We start from the raw sequence: 27,742 nt of genomic DNA on the forward strand, positions 1-27,742 counted from the left end.
TCGCATATCAAAGTATGCCCATGTAAAATTTATTTTCTTCTCCCAGAAGAAGGTAGTGCACTCTTCTTCTTTTTTAGTTGAGAGTGACTCTGAAAGATGTACGATGTGCATATTTTCTTCAGTAAAAAAATTTACCAATTTATTTAGTTCTATTAGCATAGCTAACCATAAATAAAAATGACTCATAAGTGCATCAGATATACCATTTGTAGATTTCTTAGAGAGATTTTCACTCGTAGATACATCTTTTCTTTTTACTATTTTACACTCTAATACTACCATAATCTAGTTTTCACCATTAGAGCACTTGTTCTTTTTCTTTTTTATTATATGACTAGGATATTTGATGTCATCTTAAATTATGTTTACATTATTTTCACTAGTCAAAAGCATTACTAATTTTAAAATGTTTAAGTGAAAAGCAAGAGCATAGTCATTTTAGAAAATGGTGAATTTTCTAGATGTAGAGTTGGAGTTCCAATATATAAGCTAGGGATAGATGAGTGGAAGAGAAGTGTCTAGTTCAAGTGCATTCATGGCATAATCATAAAAAGGATGCTCTAGTAAGTCAAGGCCTAGAGAAATCTTTTCTAGAGGCACGTTTGAATCCATTTGATTCCTAATGAAATTAATAGAAGACAAGTTAATATATGTAAAATGAGACTCACCAAACCAAACCTAAGATCGCTCTCCTACTTTGAGTTGGTTTTCATATGTGTGGACCATGTCTACTTCTTTGTTAGAAGTTGCGTTAGAGATGGAATTCAACTCATACTATCAAGAATTAGTGTTATATGGATGTAGATTGGAGTATTCTCCCATAGTCATGGGTATCCAATTCTTTATTTTCATTTTCATCTTGATTTTGTTCAACTCTTTCAGTGGTGAGATTTCAACTAGATTCACCTTATTCTAGTTGTTTTAGGGGAGTAACATTAGTAGCTTTAATAGAATTGTTTTTAGTTTTGGCATACTTGATGTAGAGTATAAAGTTACTAGTCTCCACAAACACTGTAGCAAGCTCTGTGGGAATAGGACAAGGAAAAGTATCCTCATCATTTGAACTTTCTTCCTAATTTTTAGAATCTAACTAATATTCAAGTTTAGGTGGGTTGTCAAGCTCTGACATGAACCTATTTATTCTCAAGTATAATAGTACTTTCTTGAATCCTAGGCTACTGTATGATGAGACCATGTAGATGTAGCTTCAATTTTATCAATCAGACCTTTATTGTTCTTTGTTTGAGGACCATTTCCTTATGTCCAAGCTGCTTAATTAGCTTGAAGCCTTCTCCACAATTTTTAGGGGCCATTTCACAAGGTTGAGCTATGGTATCAGCCATTTCCTCTCCTCTATATATTAAGGTAGAAATGGATTTATTCTCATCTTCATCTTCTAGAGGTATGGTGACATTTACAAAAGTGTCATCATAGATAGTTTTGGGCTATACAAAAAAGGTTTTCCTCTCTTCATAAGGTCTCCCATAGTAACAAGGAGATAGTGGGAGATATATTAGAGATAGAAATGGCTTCGTTTTTACTCTCCCATAACAGTATCTTTTAGTTTGAGAGAATTTTCCATTTCCTTCATCCTATTGACATGGTATTAAGTAGACTCTTGATTGATTGGCACAAAGCTATCGGTGGATTTATTCAGTATCTTGTAGGTGTAGCAAACATTGGTAGGTATTGTCACTCTATCCCCTTGAAATGGGAATTTTATGTATTGGTGATAAGTTAAAGGAATCATCTACATCTTCTATATCCAAGGCCTATCCAATTGTATGTTGTATGCAAAATGTATATTAAGAACGTGACATATGAGATCTCACTCAATAGACCCCACTCTAATATATAGCACAACAAGACCCTTGGATTTTTCTTCTTCATCATTATTCGATTTCATGGTTATTTTCTTGAGAGGATCAATGGAATCCTCATCATAGACTAGTTAAGTTAGAAAACTAGCAGAATAGATGTCAAGACAAACACCATTATCTATTAGCACAATCAAACATGTTTCTTATGAATCATGACCTTGATATGAGGTTATTGGTTATAAGGATAACCTAGAGAATTATTGTCATCCTTAGAGAAGAATCAATACTGAGGTTAATTTAAGTGACCTAGCATGCATTGAAATTGATCAAGATCTAAATCCTTAGGTATGATAGCCCCAGTAAGATCTTTGTCAAAAATCTCCCTATGAGAAGGTGAGATTTTAGGAGTTCAAAGATGGTCATCTTTGCATTAGTTATTTGTAGCTATATTAGAATTTTGTAGTTGGCAGTGTTAGAAGATGTTGCCAGTTTTGTGCTCTTGTTTGACATATCAATAGTAAGTTTTTCTTTGGTTTGTTCTAGTGAAGATGTAGAATACACGACCTTTGAGCAATATTTTGATGTGGGATTATGTGACATAATTTTCATAAAATTGGGATTGTCCTTTATTAGATTTAAGAGATGTAAATCCTTAAAGGAAAAATGAAGTCATTAATTTTTTTTGTTGTCAATTTCACCTTTGATTGTGATAAAATCTCAATATTCAAATTCCATAGGTTCAACTATATTTATCACATTCTCATCATTGCTATACATATAGTTTTTTATTAGGAAAATAGGTTTTACAGGGATCCTGAAACCCAAAGTTTTACAGCATTAAACAACTTAAAGCATAAAAGTCAGAAAAAACAAAAACAGCCTCAAAAGGCCAGAAACAAAAAGGCCCGAATCCAAGGAAACAAAGGCCAGGAATAGAGCCTGGTGGGCAGACTAGTGTCTCTTCATCTCCATTGCCTGCAGGATTTCTGCAGTGTCGCTTTCCTTCTGGATGGCCTCCTCCTCCTCGGTTGCAGGGGGGAAATGCATTTGGTCCCCCTAGCTTTCCTAGATTTCAATCTCTTTCTGAGGATCCTTCCGGCTAGTTTTGTTCTCTGTACTCTGCTCCACGTTCCCCACAAGATTGGCATTGGTCAGATAGTCCCCCAGATTAACAATGTTTTCATTCAAGGTATGGAGGGTATCCACAATCTATTTAGTCACAACCTGGTGGATGGAATCCAGCCTTTGGACCTTCTGCTCGAGCCGAGTGTTTCTGTCCTCCTTATTGTCACTGGGGTCCTTGCTTCTATCTTTTTCTTGGCTGCCCACCTGGTCTTTACTGCCTCTAGCCTCATGATCCTTGACTTCCCCCCTATTATTGGTCTAGTTGGACCTGTCCTTCAGAGTCTCAATTTCCTGAAAAAACCACTTAATGGAGCAAAAATTGTCAATCAGGTTGTTCTTTGCATTGTTGAGGAAGTTGAAACCCATTTCACGAGCATTGTCAGAGAGAACCAGAAGAGTCGAGTCAAGGAGCTTGACATAATGGGTGCTACTGTTGAGGTCCCCCAACACCTGGATTTTAGCAAGTTCTCTAACAATGCCCATACTAACACTATCCATATTGAAATTTCGCCAGGCTCTTCTCTTATTTTTCCTGATGGCCTCCCCTTCCTTTTCAACCATAATTTCTATCATCTCTTCTGGGGGCGAAATGGGGATCTCCAGGGGGAGGTGGGCACTGTGGGGCTAGGGGGAAATCAGCGTTATCATTGAGATGATCATGGGTTGGGGATTGGCCCAATTTTCTTCTCTTGGGGTTATCCTTGGTTGTCAAGGGGGTTGCCTTCTTCTTGTCATTATCTTTTTCCTTGTCATCTTCCAACTCACTTTCCTTCTCTGCCACTAAATCCGCTTCCTCCGACTCCGTATCCGACTCCTCACTAGACTCCTTAGGATGAGGGGTAGGGGGGTTAGGGGGAGGGCACCTGGGGCTCTTCCTACTAGGGAAGCAGGGAGAGGGTTTGGCTTTTGGGGTTTTAGACTTGACATATTTCACAATGTGCACTTCCCCTAATTCTAAGCTAGCAGTGTCCTCTGAGGAGCCACCCGAAGCCCCAATGGGCTTGACTCTAGTTTGGGTTTTCAGAAACTCAAAAATGAGGAGCAGAAGACCTTCATGAAGGGCAAGATTCTTGACAAGACATTTTTTGTAACTCTCTATATTCTTAGTCATAGAAGTAAAAATATAGAAAGGAAAGGAGATTTTCACTTTATGTCTAAAATGATTAAGTAGAACAAAATGATGGGTTCTGACTCTATCAAACCTGGGCTCCAAAGTGACATACTCTATGATGATCCTCAGAACAAGCCCCCAGAACTTCTTGATGGACTCTATGTCGTAGAAGGTGTCAATCTTTACCAGTTTTCTTTTCTCCTTGTCATTCTCGACGAAAGCGTTGACAGCATTGGCAAACATCTTCTTATCCCTAAAGAAGCTAATGCCTTCCTGGGAGAAGCCTGTCACCTTCGCAATGAGACCCTCTGTGATTTGGTGGGAGACACCATCAATTATGACCTTTCCGTTGTGCCAGGTTTCAACCATTATCTTGGTAACCCCCGCATCGAAACCATGGAGCCTCTCCATGAAGCTGGTTATGCCGCCCTTCTGGAGTTTTTTCCAAACCTTCCCTTTTTCTTTCCAGCTCTCCGTTTCTCCCCATGGCTCTCTTCTAATCCTTTCTCCCACCATTGCGATTTTATGCCACTCTAACCCTAAACCCTGAACAGAATTGCAGAGCTTAAAGATGGACAAATCGCTAAGGACGAGAGGTTTAATGTGCGTGTTTTTGGGTTTAACTCTAGCTTTCTTCTGCTCGTGTAATCCATATACGTTATTATGAAACGGTGGGGGTTCTGCATAACTCCTTTTGATTCCCTTTTTAAAACATGATTTAGCATGTGTCATCATCTTAAGAAGATTTTGAGTTGGTACCTTGAATTTTCTCCTTTCAGATGAGCTCAATAGCTGCTATCAAAAAATGATTATTGTTTCCCCACGTCATCACCGAATTGAATGTGACCGCTGCATTTGCAAACCAATCAGCAACCACATTAGCTTCACGGTAGACATGGTTGACGTGGTAATTTTGAAATTTTCTCAAGTCCATTTTTAGGTCCTCAATTATGCTTTCAATGGTCCATGATGGTTTGGTTACTCCTAAAATACAATTAATTATATTTAGGGAGTCAACTTCAAGCCACAGTTGATCGATCCCTGAGTCCAGGGCTAGCTTAACAGTGAGTCTGGCCGCATTGGCTTCAGCCAAATGGTTGGTTTGGTGACCAATACGGGAGGAGATAGCAGCAATGCCCCCTCCCAAGTTGTTTCTTATGATTCCACCGCATCCAGCGGGACCAAGGTTCCCCTTAGCCGCTCCATCGAAATTGGCTTTATGCTAGTTTTCGGGGGGGAGGACCAAGAAGCTTGCTGTCTTTTTTTTATCCTTTCTTCTTTCCTAGTCTTAATTTTCCCTCTGTCCTTTATGTTTCCATCTCTAGTTGTGGAATAGTTCTCTTTCATGAGGCTATCAATTTTCTCTGCTATAATACCCTCAGGAGCTTCTCTGTCTCTGAATATCCTGTTGTTGTGCTCCTTCCAGATTCCCCAGCAAAAGTGTGGGATAATCTAGGAACTCAAAGTTTGGGATTCCAGGTCTTTGTGGTTGCTTCTCCACTGAATGAAGAAATGATGGGTACTAGCTGGCGGGCACCAGTAGGAGTTCATATTGGAAGTCAGAAGACTCCACACTCTAGAGGAAAAGGGGCAGTGAATAAAAATGTGATTAACCGTTTCCAGGTCAATTTTACAGAGGCAGCATCTGTTGGGAATAATTTGGCCTCTTTTGGCTAAATTATCTAGGGTAAGGATCTTGTCTTGCAAGAGGAGCCAAAAGAAAATGTTGATTTTGGGCGTTAATCTAGGGGTCCAGGCCTTGGCCCAAATAGGTTTCTCCCCTGTTCCCACAAGGGAAAGATAGCCTGAGGCAACAGCATAATGGCCTCCAAAAGAGTCTCCCCAGACTAAGGCGTCGCCTATCTGGTTGATGTTAATAGCATTCAAAGAGGCCATCAAAGGCTCGAGATCCTACAAAAGTTTCGCCAGATTGTGCCAATCATTCTCATTTCTGTAGTTCCTAACCAGCATACCATATCTGCCTATTGCCTGATCAGCCCACCTGCCAAATGAAGGATGGTTATTGAGAGGTTCCTGAAAAATCTAACTGTCCTGCCAAAAAAGGATTTTGTCTCCCATTCTAGCTTTCCATTTGGCCCTGGATTTGGTAAGGGGAAGGGCCTTCAAAATACCTTTCCAGATGTAAGAACCCAATGACAGCTCGGCCCCCTGGAAAATGGAGTAGAGAGACAAGCCTCCCAGGTACTTCTCAGCCAAAATGTCCCTCCAAACCCCTGTGCCTTGGAAGGTGCGCCAAGGGATTTTAGCTAAGAGGGATTGATTGAGGTGAGAAATTTTTGTGATTCCAAGACCTCCCTAGCTTTTGGGCAAGCAAACCTGGTCCCAGGCTACCAGGTGGTATCTCTTGTGGTCATCAATACCAATCTAGAGAAAGTCCCTCTGAATCCTCTCCATTCTGTCTGCAAACTTAGCCGAAATCCCAAAGAGACTGAGGGCATAGGTGGGGAGGTTCTGGAGAATCGAGTTAACCAGGGTGCATTTACCTACCTGACTGAGGGTGGCTCCTTTCCAGCCAGCAAGTTTCTTGTTGAATTTGTCGATAATGCTTGTCCAAAAGGAGTCCGAGGGTTTGGAGCCTAGAGGAAACCCAAGATAAGTTGTCGGTAGGGACCCAATGCCACAACCCAGAATTCGGGCAATTTTCCTCTGCCTTTCTAAAGGAGTGTTGAGGAAGAAGATAGAGCTCTTGTCTAAGTTAATAGCTTGGCCAGAACCCCTGGTGTAGGAATTAAGAATTCTTTTGAAGGTCCTAGCCTCTCGAACTGAAGCTTCGCCCCCCAAAATTGTGTCATCCACAAATTGCTGATGAGTGAAAGAGGATGGACCTAAAGAAGGCCTCAAACCCACTAAACACCTATCCCTGATCTTCTTTTGAATGAGTCTGCCAAGGCATTCCGCCATGATAACAAATAGGACCGGAGAGATGGGGTCTCCTTGCCTTAGACCCCTAGAGGGGGAGAAGAAAGGAGAGGGGTGGCCATTGACCAGAACCAACAAAGAGGGTGAAGACACAAGCTGAGAGATGAGTTTGCAAACCTGGTCATCGAGGCCAAAGGCATGAAGAACAGCAAAGAGAAACTTCCAGTCAACCCTATCATAAGCTTTTGACAGGTCCAGCTTAAGAAGGAATCCTTCCTTTCTGCCCGCCTCAAGAGAGTGGATGACCTCATGAACCAAAACAATTGAATCAAGGATCTGCCTGCCAGGGACAAAGCCGCTTTGCTGAGGAGAAATAATCAAAGGGAGAACTTTGAGGAGCCTGGAAGTGAGAACCTTGGCAATGATCTTATAGAAGGAATTGCAAAGGCTGATGGACCTGAATTTATCCAGAGAATCAGCACCCGAGATTTTAGGGATGAGAACCAGAAATGTAGCATTAAGTTCTTTAAGCAAATTCCTGGCTCCAAAGAACTCCTGAACTGCTTTAACCACATCCTTTTTCACAACATTCCAAAAGATCTGAAAGAAGAAAGTAGGGAAACCATCCGGACTAGGAGCTTTATCCCCTAGGAGAGAGAAGAGGGCCTGATGGATTTCCTCCAAGGAGGGGATTGCCTTCAGCATGGAGTTGTGGTAATCTTGAAGAATTGGGGGAATGGTCGCTAAGATTTCCTCTTGTTTAGACCCAAAGAGGGAAGGATCAATAGAGAGGAGAGATGAGAAGTAGCAGAAAGCTTCCTTCTCAATTTCATCCTCTTTGGTAATCTGAACCTGGCCCTTTACAATGTTGGATATTCTATTATTAGCCCGGTGCTTAAGGGTGGTTAGGTGAAAAAATCTGGTATTGCGGTCTCCTTCCTTCAACCAATTGACTCTTGATCTCTGTCTCCAGTAAAGCTCTTCCTTAGATATGATGTTGTGCAGATCCGAAAGGATGGCCTTTTCTTGTTGGCTATTATGTGCATCGTATCCTGAATGTTGGATTTCATCCTGAATAGAAGAGAGCTGATCAGAAACCTCGTCTTTCTTCTGGAAGATGTGGCCAAAGTCAGTTCTATTCCAAGATTTGATGTTTCTTTTCACATTTTTCAGCTTCTGGGAAACTCTGTACATTGCAGTGCCTTCAACCTTAATGCTCCACCAATGGGATATATTATCTTCCAGCGCAGGGTGTGAGAGCCACATTTTCTCAAAGCGGAAAGGGAAAGCCTTGTTGCTGGAAAGGGGGAAGGCAGAAAGAGAAATCGGGGAATGATCAGAGCCCACCCTAGGGAGGAGGGATAATCTACAAGAATGGGAGAGGAGCCATTCGAGGGAGATGAGGGCTCTATCAAGATGAACCTGGATACTATCACCCCCAATTCTTCTATTAGACCAAGTGAAGCTACCATCTTGAAGGTCCAAATCCAGGAAAGCAAGATTCTGAATGAACGAAGCAAGGTCGCATTTGCTATCCTGATTCGGGGCATGACCCCCCCCTTTTTTCTACATCAGATAGAGGCGAGTTGAAGTCCCCCATTATAATCCCTTTATTCAAGTTACAATTAGATAAGATGCCAAGGAGTTTATTCCATAAGCAGTTCCTATCTTTCTTGGTATTGGGGGTGTACAAGTTAAGGATTAGCCAAGATTCATTGCTTTGGATGTGAAAAACCTTACAAAGAAGAGCATTAGTAGAGCTGTAAAGAGTAGTTAACTTGAAAGCTCTGGTGTTATACAAGGTTAGGACACCACCAAAAGCACCATCTGAATCAGAAGCTTCACAGCAAAATGTTTTACTGAAAGATATCCTTCTTACCAAATCCCTTTTCATCTTAGTTTCCTTTAACAATAGAAAGTCAGGTCTTTGGTCTCTAATCATATTTCTAATGAGTTCCTGTTTGTGAGCCCCATTAAGGCCCCTTATGTTCCATGAGATAACTTTCATTTCTTACTTCCTGAGAAATCCTTGATGGACCTCTGGCTTCCATCTGCCAGGTTCCTTCTTGTTTCTTCTTGTAGTATCTGATTTAAGTTCTTTCTTCCTGCTCCCTTGGGGAGTGACCCAATATCAGCTTTAACCCTACTTCTGGTTGAAGCAGAAGATGGTGGGGGGAATTTTCTTCTGGTTCTTTTTCTTCTTGACCATGCACCAGTCATCAAAGCTATCTGTCGCACTGTTATCTAACCTATCTTCCCAATGGGCAAGTTGAGATGGATTAGTGTTCTTAATGAGGAGATGAAGCTTGGCCTCAATTCCTATAGGGGCTGTAGAATCTCCCCCCTTGCCAGAGATGACCCTCGGAGAAGCCAGAGTGTTCTCAAGGGGAAGAAACTTAGATTGGGTATCCTCATCCCGGGCCGGGGATTCCCGTTCCAAGCGATTCAACACTGTAACTCCCAAAAGAGGGACTTCCTTCGTTGCGGGAGAAAACTATACTATAGTTTCCAGAGGGAGATTTTGCTCCACAACGGGACCCGTGGCTAAGGAGGGGGAGCTAACCCGCACTTTAGGGTCCTCCAATGGATCTGAGATTGTCTTTTCCAATACAGGGCCCTGTTCAAGGGGGAGGGAGATGGCAATTTCCTTGGGGGGATCCTTCTGAATAGAGTCCTTTGCTGCTGCGTCTTTTAGGCTAACAGCCTTTCTCCCCTATGCCACAGAAAGTTTGCGTCTCCATAGCATCTTCATCTTTCCCTTACCAGAAGGGCATGTAGCAAGTTTCTTGGTTTGATCAGGGATGATTGGTTTCGCGATCTTCTTCTTTGCCTCATTGGGGCACTGGTGAGCCTTATGACCAACCTTTAGACAGAGGAAGCACGCAAAGGGGATCATTTCATAGATGATTTTCTAGTTGTGCACTCCAAGTTTGGAATGTAGTTCAACAAACTCAGGCATGTATGTTCCATCTCTCACCCCAATGCAGATGCCTGCAAAATTGAGGCGACGCTTGGAAGCAGTGATCGGATCCGTTGAGAGAAGTTCCCCAAAGGTCTTGGCTCTACCCCCAAAGACGTCCTCATTCCAGTATTCTAGTGGCAGTTATGGCAGTCTTACCCATGCTAGAGCTTGGGCGAAAAAAGAATCGTTCAAGCTCATGCCAGAGGACCATTTTTGGAGCACAAGGGAAGAACGACCCTTGGCCCATTGCCCTTCACTTAGAATGCTAGCAAGGTCTTCTGAGCAAGTGAAATCGAAAGACATAAAGCCTTTCGCCATAGCCATGACCGAGACCTGGCCCTTGAGAGCCCATTTATGATTTATGAGCTACCTAACTTCATCAATGCTCGATCTAGGCCCTAGAAATTTCCCAACCAAAGTAGAAGCCATAGTTTGAATATTGTGATCCACAATCTCATCCGGGATGGCTATCGCACAAGAACCAATCACCGAATTCTGAATAGTTTTAACAAGCGAGAAAGAGGACTTACCAGAGGGTTTAACACCGAAGAGTGAGGACCATTTTGTAGGTCCTTGCACATTTTTTTTGGAGACCAAAGGAGACTTGGCTACTTCCTTGATTAGGATAGCTGGACCCCCAACCGTGCTTTCTGACTTGTCCCCAATGCCAGGAGCAGCCAGACAACCTCCATCTTGTTGTCCGTGCTCCAATCCAGGGGCCCGAAACTAACCATCCAAGGAATTCTCGCTCTTGCATGAATTCAATTTTTGAAAACACCCGCTCTCTCTGCTCCCATCACTATCTGCTCCCATTGTTGCATATAGTGGAAAATATTGCTATACATATAGTTGATATTGGTATTAGTTTTCAATTTAGATGTTTCTCCCTTTCCATATGAAGGGAAGGGTTTCTTAAATGATTTATGATCTAAGTTTTTATTATGTCCTCCCACAATTACATCAACATCATCAATCAATTCCTAAACCTTGTATCTCAGTTGGATGCAATTGTTGTTTTATAATCTTTGTTTCAAGGGTATTTATAGTAGTCAACATTATTCCACCATTTGAGTCTTGTTTGTAGATCACATGGTCAAGAATTATCAAATGGAATGATGATTTAATTTGAAACAAGTGTCTTATAAAACACTTTGAGAGGCTCACCAAGAGGTTTGTAATCATGCTCAGGTCTAGGAACCCAAGGTTTGCCTCTAAAGATGATCCCAATTGGTTTAACATATGTAATAGGCTTTTATGTATCTTTGGATTCTTGCATGATATTTCTAAGATTGAAGAAAACTTTAGGAGATTTAGGGGTTACAATCCACCACCTGTTAATCCAATTTTGGTTTTGACAAAGTAGTGACAAAACACTTAGTCATTAACTAGCAAAAAGTAGTGCAAATCGAGTTCATAGTATATGCCAAGCATAAGCCTCCAGATAATACATGCCAATTAATATGACTAGTTAGTATTGAGCACTAGTATGTGTTAAGCACCAATATGTGCCAAGTCACTCCAATGTTGAGAAGTCACTATATGCCAAGTGATTCAAGTGCCAATTAATAGTAAGTGTTGAGTTATATAGAAGCCAAGTAGTAGCATAAAGATTACAATGAAGCTCAAGTATCAAAGTCTATTGATGTCAAGTTACCATTCTTTGACATAGATGTTTATTATGGCACAAAATTCTATGTAAACCATTTTTGGTTGACATAAACATGAATTTTCAATATTAAGAGATAAGGGTCCAGCCATATTATGCATCTAATTAGATTAAGGGAAGCATTAGGTGGTACTAAGGGTCAACCATAATCATTGATTATGACCTAGCCCATCTCCACAATTAAACCCTAAGGAGGACAAGTATGCATGAAGGAGATGAATGCTAAGAGCATAAAGGGCATTCATGATGGGGAATATGGATAAGACTAAGATATGTAATGAAAAATTTAGTTTGAGTATAACAAAGTTAAGAAGTGAAAGGTTAGAGAAGATAGATATAATCAGGAGGACCAAGAGATAATCAATAAAGAGGAGATTTGACATCAAGCAACAAGGTGCTAATCGAAAGATCAGGTGTTGAATTATTTTGATAGGTGATATAGAGTAAATCTCTTAATAGAGTATTCCTAAAAGATTTTTTTTTAATCTCCTAATAGTATACTTAATTGTGAGTTTGAAATCCTTTAATCAAGGTGAGACCTAACAATCTTGTATGCTTTTAACAAGGTAGACCCCTCACAGGGTAGATCATAGTTTGTGATCAAAACTTTGTATCCATAATAGGCCATGCTTTATAACTATAGTAATGAAGAGTTGTGGGTGTCAACCCACCCAATTTTACCTTTTCTTTGGAGGGTTTCTAAGTAACCAAAATATTATGTGTTATGTGTTGATTTACATTATGCTTTAGATGTGATTTATGGTTACTTATTTCAATTTACATATTAAGTTATGAGATGGATGTATGGTGAATTGTTTTATTGGTAAAAGTTGTAAGTTCTATTTAAAACCACCACCCCCCGCTCTGCACCCCAAAACTTACTTTCCCATTTACAATTCCAACAATTGGTATTAGAGCTTTGTTCTCTAGAAAGGAAAGTTTGACTTCTTTGGAGGTAAGATCTTGAAGATGGAAGTCTACAAATTGGGAAAGACTATTGAGAACCAAAAGATTAAAATATATTTTGCACTACATCAACTCAATGAGTAAAGATATGAATTACAACACTCATTAAGAAGAAGAAAGGAATCGTCCATTTAACAAAACTACACTCAATATCAAGAAGTAGACAGTACTAGATTTTTTGAGGATAGGAACTCCAAAGAGTTTGATGCAACAATTGATGGAAAAGAATGGTGACCTAAGTGAAGAAGTTAGAATCTAAAACTATAATAGGAAACTCAATCAATATTGTTTTATGAGACAGCAAAACTGAAAAAATAAAGTTGAAGAAGAAGATAGAGTCATGATTGAAGAAGACAAAATACTATTGGCTAGTAGACAATATTCAATTGGATATGATCAATCAATTGATGATTGCAAATCAAGAACTAAATAAGAAAGAAATTGAGATTAAAACTTTAGAAACACATAATACCCTACTACAAAATGAATTGAAGACTGAGAAGGAAAATCTTAACAAGCCTAGTGAAGCCATAAAGTATTTTGAAAAACTAATGAAAGAACTAAGGTCAAACAATGAGACTACTTGTTTGGGCTATACTACTACTTAGAAAGGAGAAGCATCTAGGAATGGTGAACAAATGAAAAATAAGGGAAAGAACATCAAGCCCACTTGTCATCACTATGGAAAATTGGGTCACATAGAAAATATCTAGAAGAGAAACACTAGAAATTAAAACCCCAAGCAGAAATTCAAGGAACATTGTCATAACTGCAAGAAACAAGTACATTAGGCACATGAATGTAGGACCAAGACCACCAATACTTAGAGATTTGAAGGTTATTGTTACAATTATTAGAAGTATAGACACAAGGCATATGAATGCACAACCAAACCCAGGTGGATATCAAACAAGAAGACAAAGGTACATAATAGTGTAAATTCTTATGACTGGGATTACAACACAAGGTACAATTGTCACTATTGCCAAAAATATGGTCATATCCCTAAAAATTGCATTACAACACACTTAAAAGGTAATTACAATAGATGGTTGAATGAGATTATATGCTTTAGGTGTCCTTAGACTGGTCATGTAAGCAATAGCTGCCCAACTCAGTCACATAAACCAAGCAATAAATTCAGCAAAGGAAAAGAAAAGGTAGATGCTAAGAAAGTAAAGATGCATATGAGTAAGATATCAAGAAAGAAATAAGATTGCAACACATCAAGTCTAGATGAGGTCACTTTATCCAATGGATCATGTGATCACATCAACCCAAACTAGCCAATCAAAGGTATGTATAGAACTGACATCTGAAATGATATACTTTGCATCAGTTCCAAGTATTCAAGTAATGAATGAGATCTATCATCATATATTAAGATGCAATGAAGTGACTAGAACCAATAGTAAATCTATTAGTTTTTTACTTTTGTGTTTCTTCAGAACATTGAAAGTTTTGTAGTTACTACAGAGTAAAGAAGGTATGGTCTTGATAACTGAGCATACTGGAAAACCCTATAGCAACCAAGTGAAAAATTGTATATGCACTAAGCATTAATTGCAAGGTTTTGAAGGCTATATACTTGATTTTTTTAAGTCATTTACATTTACTAGATGTTTGAAGAGAACAGAGGTGATTTTCTATAAGTATTTCGGCATTTGCAAGCAAGATTCTACTGCAACTCAATAATATTCAAGGGATTCGAAAGGTATTTAACTTGTTCCAAGTTACATTATTTTTTATTTTTCAAACCCTAGTGAATTAAAATGGTGGTGAGTTATTATACACCAGAAAGGAAGGAAGGAAAATAAGTTTGCAACATTCAATTGATAAACAATGATATTAGACAACCTCCATTTTGTGTCATCTCTAATAGTGTGTATAAAGGATATCCATCTAGTGTGTTATCAATGATACTGCCAAAAAATTTAATGGTCTAGGATGTATGATGTTATTATACTTACAAGGTAGGAAAGGTTGGAGATTTAGAAATCAGAGATGCCAATCAGAGGTTGTGTGAGAACAATGCTTTAAAGGAAGAAAATAAAATTGTAGAGAGAAAAGGGTTAACATGTGCCCTAGATTTTCCCCAAGTTTTAAGATTAATGGATAAAGATAGTGCTAAGCCAAACTCATAACAACCAACTATGGTTGGAAGGTGGACCAATCAAAATATCTAATTGTATCATTCACAATGTGATAGGGTATCCTACCCTAGACTAACCGAAGACATTGAGGAGCGATGCAAAAGAGATTTTCAAGAAGAATACTAGAACCATATAGAACAAATGTGGAATTTCAATTGAATAAATTGAAGACCCTATTGCAACACTTGTAGTAAGAGTGATTGCACATAGATTCTATCAGTCAAGCCAACCTAACAGTGTGTCATGCACTACCATCTATGTTATAGGATTATGAAAAGAGATCACAACTATGACTTAGTCAAGCTACAGCTTTAACAACAATCAAAAAATCTAGAAGCTGCTAGGAAGGAAAAGAGGGCCTTGTGTAAGTTTTGATCACTTATCATTTGTATATTCTTTTATGTGCAAAATGCATTTCCTACATTTGGCAAGGTTGCATGGAAGAAAAATTGATATTTTACTCAATAGATAGGAGAGCTCATTGATTAGTTAGGTGATAATTTTGAATTAGTAATGACCAATTATTTTGAAGACTTTAAGCAGTCTAGGAAGTAGAGGTCAATAATTCACGTGTCAATAGTGGAACAACATTATAATGATGTTTATTTTCTAGTTGATGCCAACTACACATATGTATAGGCAACAATTCCAAGGGTAAGATGGTTAAGTCCTTTACCATATGAGATCAATGTTGATGAAGCCTCAGCAACTATTACTATATTATTAACAAAAGAGATTGATAAGGATGCTACATCCTTTGGAAATTATGAGGAAGAAAAATCAAGGATCACCATAAATTTACAAACTATTATAGTCATAAGGAAGAAGAACAAAATGGTGAAGAAGCTAAAAGAAGAAGGAGAAGAAGAAGAAGAAGAAGGCCAAGCACCATTAGAATTAACACAAAAATTGGGTGAAGATAAAGATGATGATGAAGAGGATACCAAGAAGGAAACTGAAGAAACTAGAAAGAAAAGGAAAGTACAATAGAAGGCAATGCAAAAACCAAAGGAATTAGCAAAGCCAGCTACACCTTTGACAAGGACAAGCACAACGACAACCACTACAATAGCTAAAGAGATAAAGGCAAAAGGGAAAAGAGAGAGTGCCACAACAGATCTAAGCCAACCTACTAAGAAGCCAAGAAGAAAGTGTTGCAACTCAAAATTGAAGCCCTGATTTTGAGTACCATTCTAAAAATCAAGCCATATAAGCAATTTTTAATGCATGTGTACCCAGCTGTCCATTTGAGGAGTAAGAAATGTTTAATTTTTCTAAAATCTTGCATTCAACATATCCACTTGTCCCATAAAGACAAATTTCTATTCCAGGTTATTCTATGAAGTTCCATTTTGAGCAATGTACAAATTTGCATTTTTGCCTAAGTGTCAAATAGCGATAGGAGGCCTTGTTTGCATTTGAATATCTCACACCTCACCACTTTGGGAGTGTTTAGTATCCATACTAGAGAATAGTTGTTTCATATTTTGAGTCATTTTGATATGTTTTGACTAGATTTTGAATCCCTCAAAGTTGGTTGTTTATTGTTGTTGTGCTGATGTAAATTGTTCAGAATTCTGGGAGGCCTTGTTTGATTAGTTATAACTTTGGCCTAGTTGACTAAAATGAGAAAATTCTTTTTGCATTGCATTCTAGAGGTCAGAGACTTGCTATATTTTAGATTTGGGCTTATGATGAATCCATTTGATCGGCTTTTGGATGCGATTCCAAATGCAATTTATAATTTTTTACTGGTGTCATAAAGTGCAGATTGGTGGTTGATACCCCTATTTGGGATGTCATACCTCTGAATATTTGATAGGTGAGATTGAATGGATTGTACCATTATGTTCTACTCTGAAAATACTTTAAGTGTGCCAATTTTCAAGTCTTGATGCATTCATTTGTGTATTTTCTCAGGTCCATTCTGTTTGCGAAAAATGCTTTTCTACCAGTGTTTCCAATCCACAAATCTAAGTAGCCCAATTTGACAATTCTCCAAATATGCCCATTTATTCATCATGAGCCCAAATCTTAGATTTATACTCTCCTTGGGATAGTGAACCAATTCCCCAGTTTTCATTCCCCTAAGTGTCAGTTTGCCCTATTTTCAAAGCCAAATTCGAATGTGTTTTATGGTTTTCTAACATGTTAGCTTGCAGGTAGTTTTGAGAGAAACTTTGACAGTCAATATCTTTTGACCACAAACTCTTCATAAGATGAGACTTGACAAGATAAGAGTATGGAAAACAAAGAATCAGTTTGTCTAGTTTTTGAGCCTGGTCAAGTGTTTTGGTCAGTTTTAAAGCCAGTCAAATAACTCCTTGGCGTGAAAGTTTAAATTTGTAGAAAATGGTAAATTGAGTCTTAACTAGTATTTCAGTGGTCAAATTTGATCCTAATTAGTGCCAAATGTTCAAAGAGACCTATTTGAGAGATTAGGTGTTTTAAATTAAAAATATTTTTAGCCAGGCCCACTTTGGGGCCTGACTAATTACACTAGACTGGGAAAGCATTAAGGCAATTATGTATATTCTGAGAGATCAAGATTATTATGAATTGACTGCAAATCTCACATGCATATATATATATATATATATATATATATATATATATATATATATATATATATATATATATATATATATATATATATATATATATATATATATATATATCAATTTTTGAGATAAGATGATTGAAATTGCAAGCTAAGAGGGACAAAAAGAATTGAAATGACAAGTCTGGTATAAGGTGACATCCATTAGGGAAGCTCCTACCTATTTTCCCAATACACTAAAGGATTGATGAAGAAGGAGGCTATAAAGTTGCAACTAGAAATTAAGAAATACTTTTCTAGTTTAGCATAAAATGATGAAGGCACAATTTACTCAAATTTCAAATCTTGATGATATATGCTCATTAGCTACAGAAGGTTTCAGAGATGATACAATTATTGTTGAGGTAGAAAGGATCAAGAAGCCCCTGCTATAAGTATTTGGAGTGATGTAAGGGTAGAAAATCCTCGATTAAAATTTCATTACAGAGCAACTCACAAAACAACAAAAGGAAAAACTGGTGTGACAACCTGAATTGCATTTAAAATGTTTAAAGATGATGATAGAGGGCGCTTCCCCTACTTTCTCCCAATCTATTCATCTTGCATGTTTTTTTTCTATCGCTATTCCCTAGCAACATCCCCTTAGCATTGATTGTGAGAAGATTATCTCTACTACCACTATTTTCTAAGTTGGACAGAGTGGGAGATTTGACATTGGAAATAGTGGGGTCTTTCATGAATAAAAGAAAGAGAAAGGTTTTTTTTCTAACAATGCACATGCCTCAGTCATGTTGTACAAAAATTTCAACTAGCCAAGGTGGGGCAAGTGATAGAGGATCTCTAAAAATAGAAAAAAGGGTAGTGAAGAGGAACAGAGAAGGCCCACACAAGAGGAGCAATCCACGTTGGAAGCAAGAAAACTCCACCAGCAAGTGAATCAACACACAATGAAGGGCAGTAAAGTGCAGAACAGGGGAAGCACCATATGTACGGAAGAAAAATCTACCTGCATCCATAAAAGATAAGTTAAGATAAGATAAGATAAAAATATTAATGTCCAACAAAAGACCAAAAAGAGGTCTATGGGACTGAAAGATTACAGCAAAGTAGGACGGAAACTAGCAGGAGCACGCAAAGGTGTCTGAAGAGAAGCAACAAAACGCAACAAAAAGCACTATGATGCTTTCATGGGTAAAAAGAAATCAGTCACAGCATGAAACATGTGTTGATGCATAGAAATATTATATTATCTCGGATCATTCCCAAAAAAATGTCGCTGGTGCATATAAGCAGAATGGGATCTGACATGTCTAGAAGGCTCATCAAGCCGAATAGAGCTAGAGGGCCTTTTCACACCACGCAAGAGGGATAAAGGTGTAAAAAAGGTAGTAATGAGCTGAGTAGATGAGGGTGGGTGTAGAAGCGAAGTCTGAATCATACTATCCCGGAGCATAGTAGCCTAACGAAGATACAGTGCAAGGCATCTCTGATCATAGTAGCTGAAGAAATCATAAAGAGAGAAACACTCTCTGAACAAACAAAAGAATCTCTCTCTGATCTCATAGTAAATAGGGCATCGAAGAAGAAAGTGAGCTTCATTTTCCACCTCCCCCGAAGTACAAAACACACAAGTCCGCTCCTCTTTGGCAATCTGATGATCCGACTGAGCTCGAAGATGGCGAGAACCAACTGTGAAAGAACCTAAAGAAATTCGCAGGGCATGAGAGCAATGCCGTGAGAGATAGTTGGGCCGAGTAATAATCCCATCTGAGATCTCCAAAAAGTTTGTCGCATAAAACAACATCCGTGGACGTAACCCCCTAGGAGGGTTAACCTAGGTAGTAGTAATATAACATCGATAAATATCAAAATGAACATGCTCATTCAACTCCTACCGAGAAGGGAGAAGATGAGCAGGGGCATCCAAAGAGAACTGAAAATGAGGGAGACAATCAATATCAATCCCAATAGAACTCAACAAAGAAGAAACCTGCACATACCAACACCGCGCCCGAGCACCAGACTCAACAGCCGCTGTGGAAATCGAGGAGCAATAAGCTAAATAGGAGTAACGATCACAATCACTCGCCATATCAGCGAACCCACGAAGGTGATGAAGAAACCATACTAAGTCAAAGATGGTTGCGAGTCTGAAAGGATGAGCTCCAAACTCAGCAAGAATGATACTGTGGGGAGTAGATCTATAACATTTGATGATGCGCCATAAGAATAAATTCTGAACCCACTCAATCGATGCCCAATCTGAGCTAAGGAGAGGAGGGCCCCAAACCACAGAGCCATAAAGAACAGTCGGTTGAACAAGGGCATCAAGGAGAGAAGTCTTTAAACAATTAAAGACCATGACCCGAGTCTTACCCAAATTAACGACTAACTGTCTCTGATCACAAAATAAAGCCAATCTATCAAGAAGTTTATGTAACCCATTAGAAGAGGATGCAAGGAGAACAATATCATCTACAAAGAGGAGGATCGAGGTCAGAACCTGATAAAGATAACAACCATAACCCGGGAGCGAAGACTTCAAGAGGAAGTCCTCAAGCTCATCAATATATAACCCAAATAAAGTCGGGGAGAGAGGACAACCCTGCTTAACCCCAATAGTACTATGGATAGGATCTGAGAAGCCATTCGAAGTCTGGAATCTGCCAACCATAGTCTCATACAGTCTCATAATAGCAATACGTAGCATCTCAGAAATACTGATCTCCCTAAGTCTCTCAAACAAAGCCACCCTAGGAACAGAATCAAAGGCTTTACAAAAATCAACAAAGCAGCAATAAACTTTTTTCGATCTGTGTCTAGCCTCCTCAATAATAGCCCGTAAAGTGAAGATACGATCCATAGTTTGATAATCTGTTCGAAAGCCTGCCTGTCCTCTGGCCCTACAACCAATCCTCTCAAGTTTCGCAGATAACATATTATTCAGAGCAGTAGCATAAAGTTTGGCAAAAGTATGCCCGATCATGATAGTTTTGTAGTTCCTTGGATCAGAAACAGGCCCGGTCTTATGAATGGGATGAATCAAGTGCCTAGACCAGGAAACCAGAAACCCAGTATGGATCACTCTATTAAAAAGAATAGAGAGATAGGGACCCAAAACAGAGGAACCAAACTTGAAAAGCTCAGCCTTAAAACCTTCCTCGTCAGCAGCTCTACTACACTTCATAGATCTGATAGCCTCAGACACATGGGAAACGGTGAAAAGGCGGATGAAAGGAGCTGAGGGGGGGTGAATGGAGGGCTACCCAGGAATATCATAAAGAGCCATGGTATGTGATGCAAGGGAGTGAAAGTCAAGGGTGGAAGGCGGAGGGAGATGATGGGGGAAAAGAGTACGCCAAAAGAGCTGGGGATTGTGAATCAAAGTGGAGCAAAGAGACTTACACTTAAAGGTAGTAAAATTACGCTTCTTCTTTCAAAGAAAGCGCAGATAAGACGAGTGAATGCTAGCAAAGTCAATGGAGTGAGCCTCAAAAGCAGAGCGCATAACAAGATGAAGGGATTTGCAATCTGAATCAAACCACTAGTTCATGGGGCAAGTATTACGTCGTTTACTGCAAAGGAGCAATGGAGGGCAGTGAGGGATGGAAAGGGTGGCCAAATCAAAGATCGCCGAAGTGAGCAAGTGAAACATGGAGGTGGTCTCAGACGAGCCAGAGAAATCTAAAGAGCTAAGGAGTCTGGAAAGGTGAGCAGAGAAGAGCTCGCAATCACCCTCAAAAAAATGGAAGCGAATGGGCAAAAGAGCGGTCCTCGAGGAATGAAGAGGCGACATGACTGAGGGCGCAGAGAGAGGCGAGAGGCTACAATGCATGCTGAGAAGAGAGTGATCTGCAAGGGGAAGGCGTCAGATAGTGAAACTGTGAATACAAGAGATGAAGGAAGGATGGGCAAGAATATAATCCACGAAACTAGCACCACCACCATGAGGCCAACATGTGAAAAGCTCAGAACTAGGGAAGTAGAAGAGGCTGTTCAGGATGACCAAATCAGAGGACTCACATAGCTGCAACAAATGTCTTCCATATACAGATAACGGCCCAAGAGCATCCTCAGAAAGTCTATGAAGCCCTAAAGAAGTAGGATCAATCTCAGTGGAGCAAATGGAGTCTGAGCGACGATCAAAAAGTGGAGTCTGCAGCTCTTTGGTTCTTGCATTGAAATCCCCAAGAATAATGATGTCCCCTAACGCAGTGAACTGAGAGAAAGTCTCACAAAGATCGAAAAAAGGATCACCATCTTCAATACCATGAATAGCATAGTGAGACACAGCTGGCGAAAAGTAGCATGCAACCAAGTAGATATCCCTCTGATGGTAACCCTTACGATCAATATGGACCCACATAAATCTGGCAAATGAATCAGAGTGTACAATAGAATTGCTACCAAAAATATCATCCTTAATCAAACAGGCCACACCCCCTGAACCCCGCACACCCCCCGAAGTACGAACCTCATCCCTAAAAATCGATAACCACTGATATCCTGTGATACCTGGCAGAGGACGCACTGGACTCTCGTGAGTTTTAGATATGACCAGAATATCGGTGGAACCCAAAGCATCAAGAAGAAGACCAGGTAAGGACCACAAGGATCCATTACCATTCCAACAGTTAACAAGAAGGGAGCAAGTGGGGGCCTCCCTCTTGTCCGACTGCTGGCGAGACCGTCATTTGGCCTTGGGGGCCCGCCTGTCTTCCCAACCACTTGGGGCCGAATCTCTAATCACGGCTCTCAAATTTTTGATAACTACCCATTTTTTATCAAGTCTCGCTTTAGTGACAATATCACGAGCATGGTTAAGCTCTGCAACCTATGTCTTCGTGAGCTCTTCATCCAGGAAGATCTTTGAAGGAAGAGAGAACAGCTTCCTCTTAGCACGGAGAGCTTGAAGCCTGTCTGCAAGTGAAAAGAATCTGATAAAAAGGACATCTCCCTGTCCAAACCAGCACCTATCAAGCTTAATCTCAAAAAGACCAAGCTGATCACCAAGGAAAGAGTGGTCCGTGGCGAGAGGATCATGGGTAGAGGGAAGTCCTCGAACCCGCAGGTTGAGCTCGCGGGACCGTCGCACTCTCTCATCCACAATCTTACCTTGTACAATTTTATCAATACTAGCTAGCGGTTGAGAATCCAAATTACTACAAAGAGAGGCCCATGTCTTGACTTTCTGTTCTGTTTTTGCAACCATTTTGGTATGTTGATCCTTGATTTTATCCAGTCCAACAAGTTGTTCTATAACTGCCTCAATATTGGATTTTAGCATTGTTGTTTCAAAGATGAAAGTGTCTGAGAAATGTTGGATATTCAATTTAGTAGACAGTTTGAGATTAGTGAGTTCTGTCGTCAGATTCCCAATCTGATCTCTCAATAAGATGTTATCGGCTTCTAACTTGACCACTCTGTCACAAAATTTCAGAGAGAGTGAGGATGCGTCCACAGCAATATCCTTTAGGGCTATATTGTCACTCTCTATTATCTTCATATGGTCAAGTAGCTGTTGGACTGTGAATGGGTCAGGTTGGGGGTCTGCCATTCTTTCAAACAGTAAACCCACCACGACGCTGCAATATAGATCTACCTAAGATCAGTACAGATAACTATAAAGGTTTGACATTCTGTCAAACACTTCTCGTGCAGCAAGATAAAAGACACAAGGGCCCGTGTGTAGAAGATAAAATCCGTGTAGACTTCCAGTTAGCAAAGCATTCAGTCAAACACCTGCCAAACACCTAACACCTGTAAGAAATCAACAATACAACAATGCAATCTCTAGAAAACCCACGGCTCACTGTTCACGCGGGAAAGCCCTCATCTCACGGCTCAAAGAAGAAGAAGAAACAATGAGGAAAGCCCTGTGCCAAAACACCAAGAACATTGCACACACGGGAAAGCCCTTGCGAATGCACAAAGTGCCCTAGGGTTGCAGGTCTCGAACAGATCAGGCAACAGACGCACTGGAAAACCCATGGCTCACTGCTCAAACCCACGGCTCACGACCAGAGGGATTGTCGAATGAAAATCAAACATTGTAGTCAAACCCATGGCCCACGACCAAATGCTCACGACCATGAGAATCAAACCCTGTTGTCAAACCCACGGCTCACTGCACAAACCCACGGCACACGAATAGATCAGGCACCAGACGGTAGACGGCTCATGGTACAACAATTATTTGATTAAAAGAACCATGATGGAGATGTCATGAATGAGGAGGAACAACAATTAAATGGCTTGGTGGAATCTAGTCAATGAAAAGACGTGAGGGAGAGGAATCACAAGAAGTAGGACCCCCATGATGATGCAGTGAAGAAGAGTTGTTCATGCATGAGGATGGAAGAGATTAGTAGCAATGGAAAGATTGCAAAGTTCTGAAGTATATCTTTATGATCAGTATCCCACATTCACCATGATATAATTTTTTCAAATCTTTAAATACCAAGTCGCTCACCTTATAGCTTGTCTTAAAAGACAAGCACTTTTAGAGCACAAGGCTCATGTTGGGACCTGAATGTCATCGATGATAGCTAGGGGCAAAAAAATCACTTATTTTGACCAAGATCATGCATGAGTAAAGCATGTGATGATGTGAGTGACGGACAAGTAGTTCCTTTCTATGTAGTTGCATCACAAATCACCCAGTGATTGTAAACAACTCTGACAATGCAAAAATTCCTTTAGGTGTCTAGTTACATGAGTTTAGGAGTAACCCTGGGTCAAACCCATGATGGATCAAGAAGATGACACATGGCAAGGTGTACAAAAAGATAGTCAAGTGACAATACAAGGTGGCAGGAGCTGACAAATAAGGAGATGCCATGTGGTGGTCAACCAAGAGGGTTGACATTGATTGGAGAAGGGAAAACAATTTGAAAAATGAAAAATTAATATTTTATCATTTTATTTGCAAAATTTGAAAGCTCAAAGCCTATGATTCAAAAATTTGAAAAAATTTAATGCATTTAAAGTTTTTCTATAGTTTTGACCATAGAATTTTTTTTTTTAAATTTCATTTTAATGCTTTGAACTTGCAATTGGAGCCTGGTTTTCAAATGCATGCCAGAGGGGCAATTTTTTTCAAAAATATGTAGTGCAATATACTGTTGGAACTAGGAGAAGATGAAATTTCTAAATATGGGATCAAAATTTACACAGGTATTTAGTAGTACCGTCTATAAGTAGATTTGTATTTTTTAGGGCATTCTTAGTAGAATGGGCAGAATTCATCATTAAGCATCAAAATCAGTTGGAAGGCAAATATGAAAGTTTCTTGAAGCCAAAATTTGGGAAAAATGATTCTGAAAGCATAATCTTGCTTCTAGAAGTCACTTGATAGGTGTTGTCTTTTCTTTGATCTTAGATTCGGCATCAAAATTAGTTACACATTTTAATCATTTTGGAGATATTTTCAAGGCATTCTCAAGCGGCAATAAAAATATATGATGTGTAGCTATAGAAAGAGATTAGAGAGATGTTTTGCATCTATAGTTGGAGGTTTTCCAAGTGGAAAAATGGCAGCATCTGATCTGATCTAGGACTTCTTCCTTTCTATTTAGTTTCTTCTCTCTTCTTTCTCAAGGGATGGTTCTAGTTTTGGAGAAAATTTCTCACTGCTATGATACCACGTTGGTTGGCAGTTTTCACTATGAGACCATGGGTTCTAGTTTTGACATGTTTTTCATCACTGTGATACCACATTCTTCAACATATTTCTCTTGTATGAACGATAGTAGTTAAGCTAATATAGCTAGTTCTGATCTATTTAGTGATTTCATAAATTGTTTTACATGCATCTAAATGTATAATTTCAAAGATATGAATACGTTGAGCAAGAATCTCCTTAGTTTCATTCTAATTCTCATCTCCTATCTCTATAGTCTGCAATCTTATGCAGTTGAGGGACAAAGAACTAAGACCAATTTACATCCCCTTAAGGTTGTGTCTGATATGTTTTGTTGTTGGAACAAAGGGCCAAGTAAATGTTTGATGTATTTGACAGAGTTGTTGGTTATTTGAGGAGGATACTTCATGAGAATAAGGTCTTTATGAACATCAATGTCTGATTCAAAAAGTGATAAGATAGATATGATGTCTTGATGTATGGAATATGTATGTGATTCTTAAAATTGCCCAATAGATAAGGCACTGGTCAGCTACATGATCAACTTGTTCTTACTGCTGCATATTTGGGGTTTTACGAAAATCAACACCATTAATCAAATATCTTTCCCTTTAATGTTGAAGGAACTAAAAAGGATGTCGTCACTTAGCTTATCAACTTCCTAGGTCATGTTATTAGCTATTTCATGTATAGGATCTTTGCATAAGTGTTAGCAGATTAAGATTTTTCTCTGCTTTGTTAGATTCAAGTGTATGTTTTAGCGTTGGTACCATATAAGTGAATCTAAGGTCTATTCACCTAGGTTTTGTAGAGCCTAAAGTAGAAGGGTCTAGCCTTATAGTTGGCCTGATGTCTGAAAGGGTATGTTGAAGATGGGAAGTAGCTACCACTAGATGTATCTTGTTCTCATTGAGGTAATTTGAAACCATGTTTTTTTCAAAAAACCAATAGAAAGTACAAACCATAAGGTTATTTAGATGTTGAGAAGATATAATCGGATGACTTAAGTCAATTCAAAGTGCTAAAAACAATCTTTCATGTGATATTGATAACTTATGTGAAAATGTAAAGACCAATGCAGATTTATTTGGCTTTTCACATATTGACTTTGATAAGTTAGGGAGTGAGGATAAAAATAATCTTGGAGATTCTTTTTATGATATGATGGACACATTTAAGACCACTCCATTAGATATTGCTACCTCTATTTCTAAAAGCCTATATGAGAGAGTTGAGAAAAAGTGAAAGTTAGCTTGGAGATTGAAAATAAAATCAAAGAGACTACTTTAGCCATAGTTACGCCTGAACTTGAAAAAAGAATGATTACTAAGGCTATCAAAAAACACAAAGGAAGATTCTCCCAAATACTGAGCATTTAATATTTTGAGGAATAAGGTAGAAGAGGTGGTAACCCAAAGTAAGCTACTTTGGAAATCTATCTATGGGTTGACCATAATAGTTGTGGAAGAGGAAGGTGAACAAGAGAAAGATAAAACAACCAAGGAGGTGATAGCTAAAGTAAAGGATGCCATAGCTGAGGAAGATTCATAGGATGATACTATACCGAGCACCAATACCCCACATGTATAGAAAGAGATTCAACAAGAGTTTGTAACTATTGAAGACATACCTAACAAATCTACACAAAATATTAATACACTAAGTGAATAGGACATAAAGAGACTACACCATGAATCCACCAATACAGTTGTTCCATGCACTAACCCTATATTGGTCAAGATTGATGAATCTCAAAAAGATGAGATTGCATCCACTGAGGAACAACAACAAGATACATATATAGTGTCTTTCATTGTTGCAAAAATAAAGTAGAAGGAAGATCAAGGTGTAAACCTAGAAACAAAAGATGAGCCTACAAATGTAACATCTACAATACTTACAATAGTCATTTAGATGAAATATAAAGAGGAAGAAACACCAACTACATCACTACCTAGTCTATAGAGCTTGGGTTTACCTACACTTGTCATCAATGACAAGGATAGAAATGAAGTAGCAAGGAGTAAGGAAGCTAGTCCTACATCCATCATACTAATACCTATTGAAGATCAAAAGAAGGATGATCAAATAGAAGAGCATAAGGTGATTGTTGAGATAAAGGAATAGGTAGCCATATAGGCATTGGTCACTTTACCAATTTCTACACCTACTCCTAGCAACCAAACTGTTCAAAGGCTAAGTACACAAGATACACCATTTTTGATATCAAGGTTAGGTACTCGCACACCGCTGAGTGCTAAAACTACATCATTTGAGGATGTGAGTTTAGATGAGGTGATCGTTTTGCCCAAGTTTGATCTAAAAACAATCACACTTGAATAAATGACTGTTCTTCAAGAGTCCCTACAATGGAAGAAAAGAAATGAAATTCTAACAAGGGAGCACAAGAAAAAGTAGGTTCTACATGACATTAGAAATATTTTTGTAGATGTTTTTGATATTTTAGATTCAATTTCCAATAAGCTTATTATAGAGAAACTCGTAAATATAGTTGATAAAATCAAGGATGAGGACTTAAAAACAAATGTTAAGTTATTGAAATGGTCTAAGAGAAAATTTCACACTAAGGTTATGTAAAAGATATCTAGTGCCATTGCACTTAGACAAGTTGATTAATCAACTAAGATGAAAAGTGTGAAGAAAGTTTTGGAGAACATTTACTCTTTGTATAGTAAATTATGCAATGTTGAAATATTTACTCAAGAAACTCACTGAGCAATTGATTTGTTACAAGCAGATCATATGTCTATAGGATCTAATTGAAGACATCTCTTGGCAATAGTCCAACACACTTTCAGAAGTTATTACATACATAGAGTAGGCTTGTCAGTTTCTA

Source organism: Cupressus sempervirens, chromosome 7 (assembly GCF_028749045.1).
Source record: "Cupressus sempervirens isolate cs-2001-9-10 chromosome 7, ASM2874904v1, whole genome shotgun sequence".
NCBI lineage: Eukaryota > Viridiplantae > Streptophyta > Pinopsida > Cupressales > Cupressaceae > Cupressus > Cupressus sempervirens.